The 13,745-nt window shown below is 35.8% G+C and overlaps 1 protein-coding gene across 1 annotated transcript in view; it reads left to right on the top strand.

Annotated features, from left to right (window-relative positions):
- Positions 1–13,745, top strand: part of COL8A1 (collagen type VIII alpha 1 chain) — a 132,758-nt gene that overhangs the window by 66,595 nt on the left and 52,418 nt on the right. Inside the window, exon 2 of the mRNA XM_080918935.1 lies at positions 8,476–8,594. The gene's annotated coding sequence lies outside the window, so the exon portion shown is untranslated. The remainder of the gene's footprint in view (positions 1–8,475; positions 8,595–13,745) is intronic.

A 13,745-nucleotide genomic window follows, 5' to 3' on the forward strand; every position in this document is an offset into this window, starting at 1 on the left:
AAGAGGAGAGATAACCATCGGCCTTGGGTGGCTGAGGCAGAGACCTGCAGGAATTTGCTCCAAGCTGGGTACATTTCTGTCAAACACAGAGAAATCTGGAGAATGAAGTAGCATCGTCCCTGAGAACAACCTTACCCAAAGTAATCATTTCCTTGGAAAATCAGCTGGCATCTGCTCATTGGTTATAAGTGGAATGTACAATTATAATACATTCTGGTTTTTATTTTCTTTCTTAGCCTGGTTTCCAGTGGAAAGAAAGGAGGCTTATGAAATCTCTCTGGCAGGCTGTACACTGCTTAATACATTTTCATTTTCCTTCTGCATGCTGGTTGCAACCACGTCCCTTAGAAAATAGAGGAGACCAAAGTAGCAGTGAACCCTTCCACTGGGGAGTGGGAAGTACTCAGTCCTCTCCTCCAGAGGGAAACTTCTTTCCCTCCCCATCATCCTTTCCTTTCTTACCATGACAATGACTCCACCAAGCTTTTTTCTGGTGGCTAAGAATTTCACTAGTTCCAGTTCCTAGCACCCTCTCAGAGTGGGGTACACCTAGACCTTAAGTCGTTAATAACTCAAGAGCCAAGAAGATAGCCTTGTGGCAATTTTTTGGTATTTAAAAATCATTGTGTTTAATCCATGCAACACTAAGAAAACGTTGACTGTTTCCATGTTACGTTTTGTTTTACATATACTTTATGCTTATGGTAACTAGTAATATTTGAATGCATACTATCAAACCTTTAAAAAAAATCAAGTACTGACAATAATAATTCTTATAGTTTTATGCAAAAATGCTTTTAAAATTCTGTACATGTAGCTCTGGTTTATTTTTTTAAATAAAGTTGTAAGAAAAAAAATCAGCACCGAGCTCTAGCACTTTGTAGCAAATCCTGTTTCTCTGTTTACACAGCTGCACACCTGTTTGCTTGAAGTTTTCCCCACATCGATTGTCTGGTTTTTATTGTGAGCTCCTAGGGACAAGGTGTGCAGTCTGTTACATTTACTTTATAAAACACTATGTACACATGTGACAGGTGTGACTGTGTTTGGAAAAAAAATGTTTCCTGGTATGAGTGGCTATTCAAAAAAATATTATTGTGCAATTCATCAACTTTGTACGGAATGAACCCCGAGTGAAGAAGAGTGTTTGTGATAATGCCCTGGCTTTCCGATGTGTGTAACAGCAAAGCCATAATCACCGTTAGGGATCAAAGGGCATTGGGCAGTGTGAGCAGGGTCCAGCCAACCATTGGAAAGGCTAATATATCAGGATAAAAATTGAAAATAACAAGAGAAACACGGTAGCATTTTTTAACTATTTGCCCCAAACATGACTTTCCTATCTTTTATGTGTAGGTGCCATATTTCTGGGGTTCTCAGTTCACTGGTGGTCAATATCCACTGTCATATGGGGCTGATGCATCTCATGTACCTCCAAAAAGACAATAAGTTTATGCCATCCTGGATGTCTTATTACTTTGGCTATTTAAACCAGAATTGGTATTTTTACCTTCCCACCAATTCCTGTAAAAACAACCTCAAATCTTCCCTTTTATCTATTGGTCATCTTCAGTGACCCAAAAAGAAAAAGACAGTCAATCTACATTGCCTGTTGGTTTAAAATTTTCATTTTTTTTTTCTTAAAGATCTTCAAAATTGTGATTTTCAAAGGACAAAATGACTAATAGAAAGCTATCCCTCAGGATAAGCATTAAAAATGACATTTTATATAATCTAAAAAATATTTTCTAGGCATCAGCTATGAAACAAATGAGAGCTTCTGTCTTTAGAGAGATGATTCTTTGATAAAAGTATGTTCTGCCTTCCCAAAGCATCCGGGTCCTGCCTCCTGCACCCACTTTGGGAGTTCACAACTACCTGTCACTCGAGTTGTAGGAATAACTAACTCTTTGATTCCCCATGAACACCTGCACTCACGTGCACAACCCACATATAGATGCACGTGCACAGACACATATGCATGCATACACATATATTTATGCATGCACACATATCTGTAATTATATAGACACAGACACACATGTGTCTTAACACATTTTCAAACACATGTATATATAATTATATACACATATTCATAATTAAATGACTTAAAAAGTAAATCTTAAAAATGTATACATGCTTTAAGATCTTAACAATATTTTAAGTGATCTTAAGTATAAGAATGTTGCTATATTATAGGAGTGTGATGCAGATTGAATTTTACATATTTAAAGTATACTTATTGGACATAAGACATCCTAATAAATAGTAGTACTTACTAATATTGCTTAGTAAAATGTCATTTATAATTAATTTTTAGGAAACATTTTTATAAATTAAATTTTACCTTTGGTTATTGTCGATTTGGTTCAATTGTTGAACGGAAGAAAGAATTATCACATTTTTAAAAAAGGAAGAAAACAAAAAACTATTGACAAGAATACTGAAGTCAGGATGACCACACACACTTGGACCTCAACCATGCTTTGATGTCTGGAGTCTGGTTCTCATCCTGTTCTTTCTAGGATGTTTCAACGTCTTGATCATGTCCCAAGATCACAGAAAATATTTTTCTCTCCTTCATGCTTCTTCCAACCCTCGTCTTACTCATGGTTATTTCACAGAACAAGTAACTAGATAATGTTTTTCACGAATGTTTTGAAGGCATAAGAACCAATTAGACAGGAATATGCCAACCTTTAACTTTGAAAATGAATTACTTAATAAATTATTGCAGGCAAAATATTGTATTAAGGAGCTGATTACAAAATTAATTATTGCTTAGATGACTAGGTTAACTAGTCATCATAATGCAAGTAATGAGATGACATTAATGCAAAGGTATTGTAATACAATTATCTCAAGCAAAACAAAAACATAGTTTTTATATTTTGGTTCAGTTTAAGGTTTTTTCTATATTGCCAAATGTCTAGCTCAGCATAAGAAGTGTTCATACCTGGTTCTCTTTGACTATTTACAATTAAAAAGACATAACCTTTGTGTGGTTTTCCATCTGCTATTTGGATGGCCTCTGGCTATCCAAATCATCATGATAGGCTATTATAGCCTATTTGAAAGTTCATACCAATGTTTGCTTTACTGGAAAAAAAAGCAAGTGCCTTACTCCTTCAGTAAAGATGAGATGCTCATGAGACATAACATATTACAAGAATGATTGACAGGCGTACCTACAGTAAAAAGAGTCTAAGAGACTAGCAGGCAGAACCTCTTGAATTGTAATGAGAGCGCCAATTTTAAATCTTAACCACACAAACTCCTCTCCTCCAGCCTTCTAAAGTAAAGTGACCGTTTCTCAAGTATATTCAACTTTTGAGTAGTTGATTCCACATTCCTAGTTTCCTCATTACAAATTAATAAAACCCAAACATCTCATATATACCTTAGAGATGTAGGTACTTTCAGACTTTAACAGATCAGTTGGTGTTGCCTTACAGTTGGTGTTGAACCTTACAACTGGACTCATGAAACCATTGATGCATTGTCTAAGCAAGAAATGAGTGTCTCACTAACCTTACTTAGAAGAAAACCAGTTATTTGGCAATCTGGATCCTCAGTGGTGGCTTAATATAACCTTAGAAATGTCTTTCCTTTTTCTGTTTACTAAGAATTTCTTGTCAATTAAGATTTGATCCTGTTCCAGTAGAAAGGAATTTCACAGTTTTCTCTAAAAATATGTAACCTTGATTTTTCTTTTCTTTTTTTTGAACAACTTTATTTTAAAAAACAAAGACAAATGAACAAATTTTAATCATTTTTTGCATTAAAGTATACAAATACATTTTTGTCAGTGCTTGGCTTTTTTTTCAAAGGTTTGATAGTGTGCATTAAGGTCCCACTAGCTACAATGAGCACAAAGTACATGTAAAACAGGATGTAACCTGGAATTAGTCAAAGTTTTCTTTGTGTGTGAGGATTGAGCATAATGGTTTTTTCTTTTCTTTTTTTTCCCTTGAACTTCACACAGTCTGTGAGTTGTTTCTGGGGTGTTCAGAGCTTTCTGGGGTTAGTATCCCATTATCAGTGACTGCATATTATATCTGTTCTTTTGTGTCTGGGTTATCTCACTCAGGATGATATTCTCTAGATGCATCCATTTCCTTAAGAATTTCGTTAAGTCATTGTTTTTGATAGCTGAGTAGTACTCCATTGTGTAAATATACCACAATTTTTGTAACCTTGATTTTCTCTTAATTAAATTGAAAATGGTCTCTCTCTGTTTCAAAGATATGTAGCCATGAATCAAGTCAATAGATTTTTCCATAAAAAAGAAAGACTTGATTCTAGGAACTTCAAGATGACTAACCCATTATTTTTTGACACCATACATTTCTAAACAACTCAACTGTGCTGTTGAAATACTATATCCAACTTAGTAGCAGTATTAATCAATGGACTTTAATCATGCTCTTGATAACATGTATCATATGTAAGATATTTAGTCTCCTTTGTAAAACTTCATATTTAATGTCTTAGATATTTTTACTGATTCCTTGTTCACCAAATTTTTTCCTACTAATATGTAAATAATAGAATATTTCATCTCCCTGCCTTCATTCATTTGTTGCACGGTTGTAGGATTGAGAATAGTCAGAAAACATAACGAGCAAGGAACTGACCCAAAGAGCACATTTATGTATTCTTTCTTCTTTCATAAACCATAAGAATACAATCAGCCTGCTTTATGTTGAAATTTCAAAACTGGTTAGGATAGACTATATTGATTTATGTGTTGAAACCTATATCTGGATGTCTGAGAGAATGTTATACACTTTGTGAAATATTATGGCATATCCATAAATAGAAATTTGAAATAGAAATTTACATTCTACATAATCATGGCTTTATAAAAGCAAATCTCAGTACTGTAGAATTATAATCACACCTGGTTACTGAAGCCCCAGAATGAATGGTACCACAGGGAACAGTTCTAACTCCACTTACCAAATCCAGTAAATACCCCATCTTATTCTCAATGCTTGAATTAAGACAGTCTCAAAAAAATAAAAATAAAAAATAAAGTTTAAAAAAGGTTGTTTTCAACACGTACAGTGATAAAAGAAAAGTCTGCTTACTAAGATTCACTCCTTATCCAGTAAATAATCACATGTTCAACAGCAACGAAATACTGCTGAGAGATAAACATTCTTCATTTCAAAGCAAGGAGTCTGTTGAATGGTGATACAGTTTCAAAAGTATGGGATTTGACAAGGGAGCTCTCATCATGCTCCTGAAAAAATTTTACGCTGCGATGATTTTGTTTGTGGGTTTTTCTTTTCTTCCAAATTGAAGGAATGTGCTTAACTCTAATCAGAACCATCAAAGCCTCTTAAAATGCCCATAGAGTTTTAAATTTCTGGCTTAAAAGGAAAATAAAGTGTTTAAAATCTCAAGTGGTGATTTTCTTGACCTGTTAAGTTCTGTATTTAAGAATTGCAAGATGTGTTTATTTATAAGGGGTATAACAAGTATTTATAAATACGTAAGTATGTACCGGGACCAGTTCTAGTTACAAGGAAGGTTTAGAACAAAAGAGACAAGCTTCCTCTGCCCAAGTAGGGAATGGGGAAGGTAGTCCATGTCAGTGATCCCAGCTTTTGAAAGGTAGAGGAAGGAGGAGTGGGAATTCAGGTCATCCTCAGCTGGATAGGCTTGAGGTTGGCTGTGGCTAGCTGAAACCATGTCAAAAGAAAAAGAGAGAGAGAGAGAAAGAAGTTGAAGAAAGAAATGTAGACAGGGAGGGAACAAAAAGGAAGGTTATTTGAAGAGAAGAAAAGTTCATGTTCAAACTGAGATTTAAATGATTAAGGGTTTATCCATACAGTGGTCTCAGGGAAAGTATTCCAGGGCAAGGAATGGAAGGAAGGCTGAGCTTAGTTGACAATGTAAACTGCAAGGAAGACCAACATAAAGGTTCTCTGGATGGTCTGAAGGTGGTCAGACTTTCTAGTCAGAAGTTCAGGGCTCCAAAAGACAATAGCCTAGCATGCAGGACAGCTTCTTGTCCTACAAACCACCTTCAGAAGTTGGGGCAGGTGTGGTGACACACTCCTGAAATGCTAGCAGCTGGAAGGAGAGAGGAGGATTGGGAGTTTAATGCCATCTTCAACTACAAACATGTTCCAGACAAGCCCAAACTCCATGAGATACTGTCTCAAAATTATGATAAAGAGAATGACCAGGAGAAAGAAGAGGGGGAGTGAGGATAAGAAATCTGTCTCTTCTTCTGTGCTGGATTAGTCAAAGCCACCATAAGTGTTCCCAAATTCATAGACAGGAACACAGAGAAGAGGTGAGGGATTGGGATCATCTGAAAAACTTCTGGTGTGTAACAGTTTCTCAAGGACCAAGGACTCCATATCACCTTTTTATTTTGCCCATGATGATTTTTACTTATAATGTTTCTGTATCGTTTTTCATTGTGGCTGTTTCTAATGCCTTGCAATTCATTTGTAAAGAATAAATTTTAAAATATCTGTTTATTTTAAAAAAGCAAGAATGGGGCTGGAGAAATGGAGTTAGGAGTTTTAAGTGCTTGCTGCTCTTGCAGAAGATGAGAATTCAGGTCGCAGTACCCTCATTGAGTGATCTAGAACATAAACACTCTAACTCCATTGTTGGAGTAATTAATGTTGTCTTCTGGCTACCATGAGCATATGAACACACAATGTATGTATTCATTCACTCAGTCACATACACAATAAATAAATATATTTTAATTACTTTATATCAATTAATATATTTGAAAAAAACATCATGTTATTGTCTTCAGCTACTTTAATACTAAACATTGCAGTTACATCCCCTTTAACCTTATCTTTCATCCTAAAATCCTTATCAATGAAAATTTGTCTAATAAGTGCATGAGGGACCAGACATTTAATCCTATAATTTTTGTGTGGAGAAGATAAAGAAGTTTAAATAATACTTCTTGCTTAGTACTTTGCCTTGGTTCTAGCTCAGTCTTCCTAAATAAACTGAAATGTGATGAGTTTTAAATGGCTGGTACAGGCAATATGTTCACTCCCGTGTTGCAGTGTTTGAATCCTGAATACTTTTATTTGTTTCCCATCCAGAGACTGTAACACTTTTTCAACAGTGTTATCAATGGCAAAGTAAAGATTAATGCCTCTTTAGTCACTGGAGCTACATTTTTAAGAGCAGAACATATAAGTGGATTCTATATTAGAAAGCATTAAATATGGGATGATTGTTATGATAGAAAGTATTAGAGTACTATTCTACAATGTGCCACAGTTTACAAAAACTTCAATTCAGATACCCAGTTCGGCACTTGATTCCTGAACAACAAAAGCTGGCTTTCAAGTCTTCTTGATCTACATTCTGAAGTTTCGGTTTAAATCTTTTTCTGAACAACAAATAGAGATATGTCCTAGGCACAACTCTGTGCATCACAACAAAAACAAATAAGATTATCTGTTAGTAAAAGCAGTGAAATCCTGAAACTCAGCTACAGTTGGAAAGATCTCACAAGGTTTGTGAATGGTCTAATGAGGGACACGGTAGAAAATGTGGGTGTCTGCTAGAGTTGTGTCAAAATTAAAAGAAAATCTAAACAAATAAAAACCTGCCACACCCAACTTGATAAGTAACTATGAACAACTTCTAATTCAAGGTGTATGCAAATGAGGTGGGAAAATGTACCTTTCAATGGTTGACTTTCTTAAAGGAGACTATACTTCCTGAGGCATTACTTCCTCACAAATTTGCTTCCTCTATAACAGATGTCCATGTCCTTTCTAAGCTATCTCTTCTGTGTCAGCAAGAGTAGAATTAATGGAACTTTAATACATGTCGACAAAAACAAGGACACGTGATGGATGGTCTATTTGGACAGACGTGTGTATACATGTTAGCTTTATGACATTGTAACCAATACTTTAAAAAATTATAAATATTTCTGGTTTGTAATTTCAGAGGTGTCAGGTCAGGAGCTCTTGACTGTTGTTTTGAGCCTGTAATAGTATATTATGGGTTAGGGTTAGTGAAAATGAAGGCTTGCTCACCTTGTGATAACTAAAAAACAAACCAAAGACATCAGGGTCCCAATATTTCTTCAAAAGGACTCTCCTAATAACCCGACTATCTCCAGGAGGCCCTGCCTCTCAAATGTTTCACCATCTCCCAATGACAGCACACACTAATGAAGCCCTTAACATATGGGTGTCTGGAGAGATCCCAAATTTAAACTATAGCAATATATCGCATAAAAATTAACACTTACTTGTTTAAATAAAAGCAAAACATATGTTCTTCCCTCTCATTGATATATAAGAATCTCTATTAGATTTTAAATGTATGCCTAAATCTTGTATGTGTTCATACATTTCTACTATACAATTTCTTATATGTTACAGAAGCAAATAGAGTTTGATAATAATTCTTCATGTTACTTTATATGCAATCAAATAAAAGCATCCTATCTTTCCACTTCAGAATCTGTTCTGTAAATAAAATAATACCTGTGAGGAGACCGGACCCAGCCCCAGTGGTATTACTGGAAGAGTCAAACAAGGACTTTGGTCCTCAATTCTAGTGGCCAGCCAAGCCTAAATGTAAGTTTGAGGGGGTAAGGGTGGGAGGGTGGGAGGGAGGGCGGGAGGGCGGGAGGGAGGGAAGGAGGGAGGGGAGAGGAAGCACCAGCTATGGATTGGTCTGCTGGTATAGCAGATACTTGTAACCCTGTAGCACATAAACAGTTAGGCGATGTGTACCCAGCCTTTCTTCAGGTGTGATTGTCCTGTCTCTAATACTATCTATACTGCTGAAAAAGACTTTAAAATGTCACTAATACTGAATTTTAAAACATAAACTTACAGTAAAATACAGAGTGTGAGCCTAGCTGCTTTTTAAGTCCAGGCATGTTGAAATTGACTCTTAGAATAATCATTTCCATAGGAACTGAATAGGTATCCAAGTGTCCACCAGATGCTAGCAGCTGGATTGTACAGGGAAATTTTGCTCACTTAAGCTTCTTTTCATGATTCAGCAAAGGATTTTAAGTAATAAAAGATCTGGAGCTTTATAAAATAAATAATTCCAGTGCAAATGGGAAAATTAAAATAATCTTATCATCTCTCAGACATGTCTATATGTGTTTTTCTACCATTATCATATTTCTCTTAATTGGTACCATTTTCTCCAGCTGATACTTTATAGTTTGAAGTTATGAGCTATAATGAAGAAGTTATTCATTTCAGATGACCGAAGTGATATGCACTGAATTTTCCCATAGACAGGCTAGGATGCTTAAAACACAGCATGATATAACAAATGTGGTTTTATTCACATGGGATATTCAATATCTCCACAGTAAAATGCAACAACAGAATGCCAGAATCTCTTTTATTTTTTAATTAATGTCTCAGTAGAAGCAATAAAAAATGTAAAGTACATCATTAACTTTGGAACTTCAATGGGAAAAAAGGTTCACAACATGCCATCCGTTTCTGACAAGTAGACATTATCTCATAGTGCCCCCACCATCCTCTGCTTATTACTGTGGCCTGGATTTTAGTGTGGCTTTTGGACACATGACTTTAGGGTTCCTAATGTATAACAGCACAATGACTTTTTACAGTGTGCTTTCATTTCATAATTGAAAGACTGGTTAAGCTTCTTCAGTTGTGTGTGTGTGTGTGTGTGTGTGTGTGTGTGTGTGTGTGTGTGTGTGTGTGTGTTTTCCTGTGCTGGAGACACATTAATATGAAAAGACACACACAGCACAGCATCCAGCCACATAGCCATGTCCTACCCCAAATGGATACATTCATAGCACCTGGATAAATGCAAATACTTCGATGATTTCACTAAGATATTTACATCTTTAATGTGGATACTGCCCACTCTTTGTGCCGGGTCCCATCAAAGACAGACGTTCCCCAAATAAAATGCTCATAATGTAAAGCTATTGAATAAAGAGAAAAAACTGTGTTTGTTTTAGCATCAGAGAATAGGATTCAGGTTGATGGAGGGTGTGAAGAAACCAGTGAGGAGAGGCGTGGCATGGGTGCCATCCACTCTTGAGAAAGGCTGTGAACAAAATCCAGAGAAGCTCTGCAGTTGTTACAACCAACTACGGACTCAGCTCCTGGAGTTTTGTTAACAAAATCTTGCTGCCAAAAACATTGATAGGCTCACCCAGTAAAAAAATTACAATAATAATGTTCAACTAAATCATAAAAAATGCAGAAGGTGATTATTACAGGGCAGGGGGCAGGGAGAATTGGCTGTAAAGTTGTGGTAGAAAGATCAAAAATATATTTTATTGGACTTTTTAAAAATTAAGTTTTTTTGTTTTTAAACTACGGTGCAAAGCAATAAAATGTAAAGGTGAGTCAATGAACTATTCCATTCAATAGTCAAGGGTAGGGATTCGGCCACTCAAAGGAAGAATTATTGTTGCTCCATGTGGCCAATTAAGGCATGTCTGAAGCTTTAATCAAAGCTTCTTAATGAAAATAACCATCTGAAAGTCATTTTAAAGAATTTTAATTGAGAGAAATGTGAAGAACTCTTTGCATATATGTCTTTTTCTTTGTCAAGATGAATTGGGTTGGTGCTTGCTCACACATAGAATGAAAACTCAAAAGTGCTTAAGCATCTTTTTCAGTTCTGCAAACATGTTTGACACACTATAGAAAATGACCAAAACCCACATAAATACACAGTTTGGAAGGCATACAGTTGGGGAAAATAGATTGTGGTCTGCTTCTGTGCTTTCCAGCATTACCCGGAGGAACTGTATAATTATTCTTAATTAAGTAGAGCTGCCTTTCTGATCACTGTTCTACCTTCCAAAGTACGGATTACCCATGCATGCACCACAGACATGAAGCTCACACATTCCATCCTTTCTTCAGGTGAAACAGCGTATCTGCCAGTGAGGGTAAATGATGGAAACTAGCTTCTTCTGACCATTAAATATCTAACATGCCTTACACATGGCAAACACCAGATAATATGGGTTGAACCTATAAGTTCTCGCTCTCTGTTTATCATTAATGTGTATCTTGGAGTCACACTATACGTGGTGGTGTCTTACACATGAGAATTAATGAAGTACATCTGTAACCAAAAATATCCATGGAAAACTTGCAGCACTGATCCATATCTGTGTCATTAATCAAGTCCAGTACGGAAGGACTTTCTTGTGGTTTTGCTGTTTTAGGGATAGAGTTGAGAAATTACAGTTTAATTCAAAAGTTGTTTGAAACTTTGAAGAACATGGGGTTTCATGTTATATTATAGCAGTAAAGTCCGGTCCTTGATGGCTATAATTCTAAGTATATAAAGATATAAATACACACACACACACACACACACACACACACACACACACACACACACACTTTAACTTAAACACTGTTTGATATGAAATTTACTTCTTAAATTCACTCTTCTCTTTCCTCAATCTTTTAAGTAAAAAGATCTCTGGGTTAAAAAAAAAAAAAAAAAAAAAAAAAAAAGCTCTGCTTTAAACTAGTTTGGTATGAGCAGCTGAAACAGATGGCTGGAAGTCAGAGGCCCCAGATACTAACCTTCATTCCCTACCAATTTGGAATGTGGCCTTGGGCAAGTCATGAGAGCAAAATCTACAATAAAAGACATAATAATGTCTTACATGTGCATGGCATTTTATGGTTTAACAGCACACTTTCACATACAATATGCTATTCAATCTTGCCCCCAGCCTCCTGAGAGAAATATAGTAGTCATATAAAATTTTTCCATTTTAAAGAATAGGGACTTGAGACTCAGGGAAACTAAATTGCTTCTTCATAGTCACATCTATAGCAAATGTCAGAGCCAGAAAACAGACAATGGTGGATGTGGTGCTGGTCTCTGCCGTCTCTCTATACCATGTTGCGACTCTCTGGTGGCTTCCAGTGTGATAACTGTAAACAGGCAACATTTCTAATGTGATGGTCACAAACAATATATAGTTATTGAACATTTGAAATGTGGTTCAACTTCATCAAGATATGCTTTTAGTAGGAGACCTATGCCAAATTCTTAAGACAAGATTAAAAAAGAAAGACTGCGTGCTGAAGTTATATTTGCAATATCCTGAGTTCAATGAACAAACATGGGTTAGATAGTGATTTTAATGTGTTGATATGTATAACTCATTATAAATACATTTACCTGTCTTTTTACATGTCTTAGCACAGCTACCGGGAAATGCCATTGTATATATGACTCACATGCTTCTGTGGTGCATGTGAGTTTTCCAATGCTCAGAGCCCACAGTATGATTTCACATTACTGGGCTTGTATATGCACCTGCCTTGATGTAACTTAAACACATTTCCCAAGATGCTATTAGGGAATAGTGTAGATTAATGCTAGTGATTCAGCCACACTTGTATATCTGCTGTATCATCTATATTCAGGGGAAAGATCGGGCTTTACTCCTGATACTTCCAAATACTCATTCACTGTAATTTTATACTTAAATGCATGAAAGGTTTAGAAGCTAAAATTCTATGGGAAAATCATAAATTATATCTGTAGCTCTGTATCACTGTTTAGTTTAAAATATGTTCTCCCATAAATATCTAGAGAGAAACAGATACCTGGCTGGTAGGTTACTATAAGCAATGCTAAAAAATCATTATATATAAATTTGTTATCTGGTAAATTTTATCCCATTCACGATAACTTCAAATTCAGTAGATTTTGAAAAATCTAACTGAAAATCCTCAAGGAAAAACTTCAGTAGCAAAACAATAACAGCGAGAATCCAATCTGTCGTTTACTATATGGGACAGGTTCAGTCTGGACCCTCAAAGTTAGGCTAAGATTGGCTCATTTAATTTCCACAGAGATTTGAAAATAGGCAACAACAAACAAAGCTTGTCATTACTGTTGCTTCTTACGACTGCACTACCTGAAATCATCACGCAACCAACCCAGACAGTATTAGGGTATCTGGAATTCATTCAGTAATAATGACATCAGTTCTGCGTTTGGGCCAGGGACAGTTCTAAACATTGTAGGAACACTATGCAGAAAGATTGTCCCCCAAGGGTACCTGGCTGTCCGTTTGAAATGTCTTAAACTTAAAAACAAGAGATAGAAAGGAGAGATTCACATTCTAGAGGCCCCTTAATGATTTAATAGAAATCTTTGCCATTCTGTTTCCGAGAGTTGTAGCTTCCTGCATGAAAGGTGACAGGGGCTCCTGTGAACAAAACATAACTTGAGTAAACTGCAGAAGTTTGGTTTCCTAATTGGAGAGACAGGGAGTAAAAATATTTTCAAGAACAAATGAACCAAGGAATAACACCAAAAACTCATATTTTTAGATTTTTAGATTTTTTTTCAAATAGAATATGTAACAGGTTGTCACATTATTAATGCTTACAAGAGGGAAAAATTAAAAAAAAAAAAAAAAGCCTGAAAACAACAACCAGCTCTGTCCACATGAGAGAATTCAGGTGCTTTTACATCCTGACTTAAATGTAATTGATTCCAAAATGGATGCAAACTACAAAGACAACTGTTCCAGTATGGGAAGTGGACATTAAATGTGATTTTGTTTTCAATCACAGATGAGCCGGTAATCATAATAACACTTGGTATATTCATTTTTCCTGATCATATTTCCCTTCTGGTTCAGAACAAAACACCCTGTAGATTATTTGAAGAAGATACAGTGTTTGGGTTTTCTAGACTCTCTTGGGGTAACAAGGCACGTTGAG

Source organism: Micromys minutus (assembly GCF_963924665.1).
Source record: "Micromys minutus genome assembly, chromosome: 7".
NCBI classification, from domain to species: Eukaryota; Metazoa; Chordata; class Mammalia; order Rodentia; family Muridae; genus Micromys; species Micromys minutus.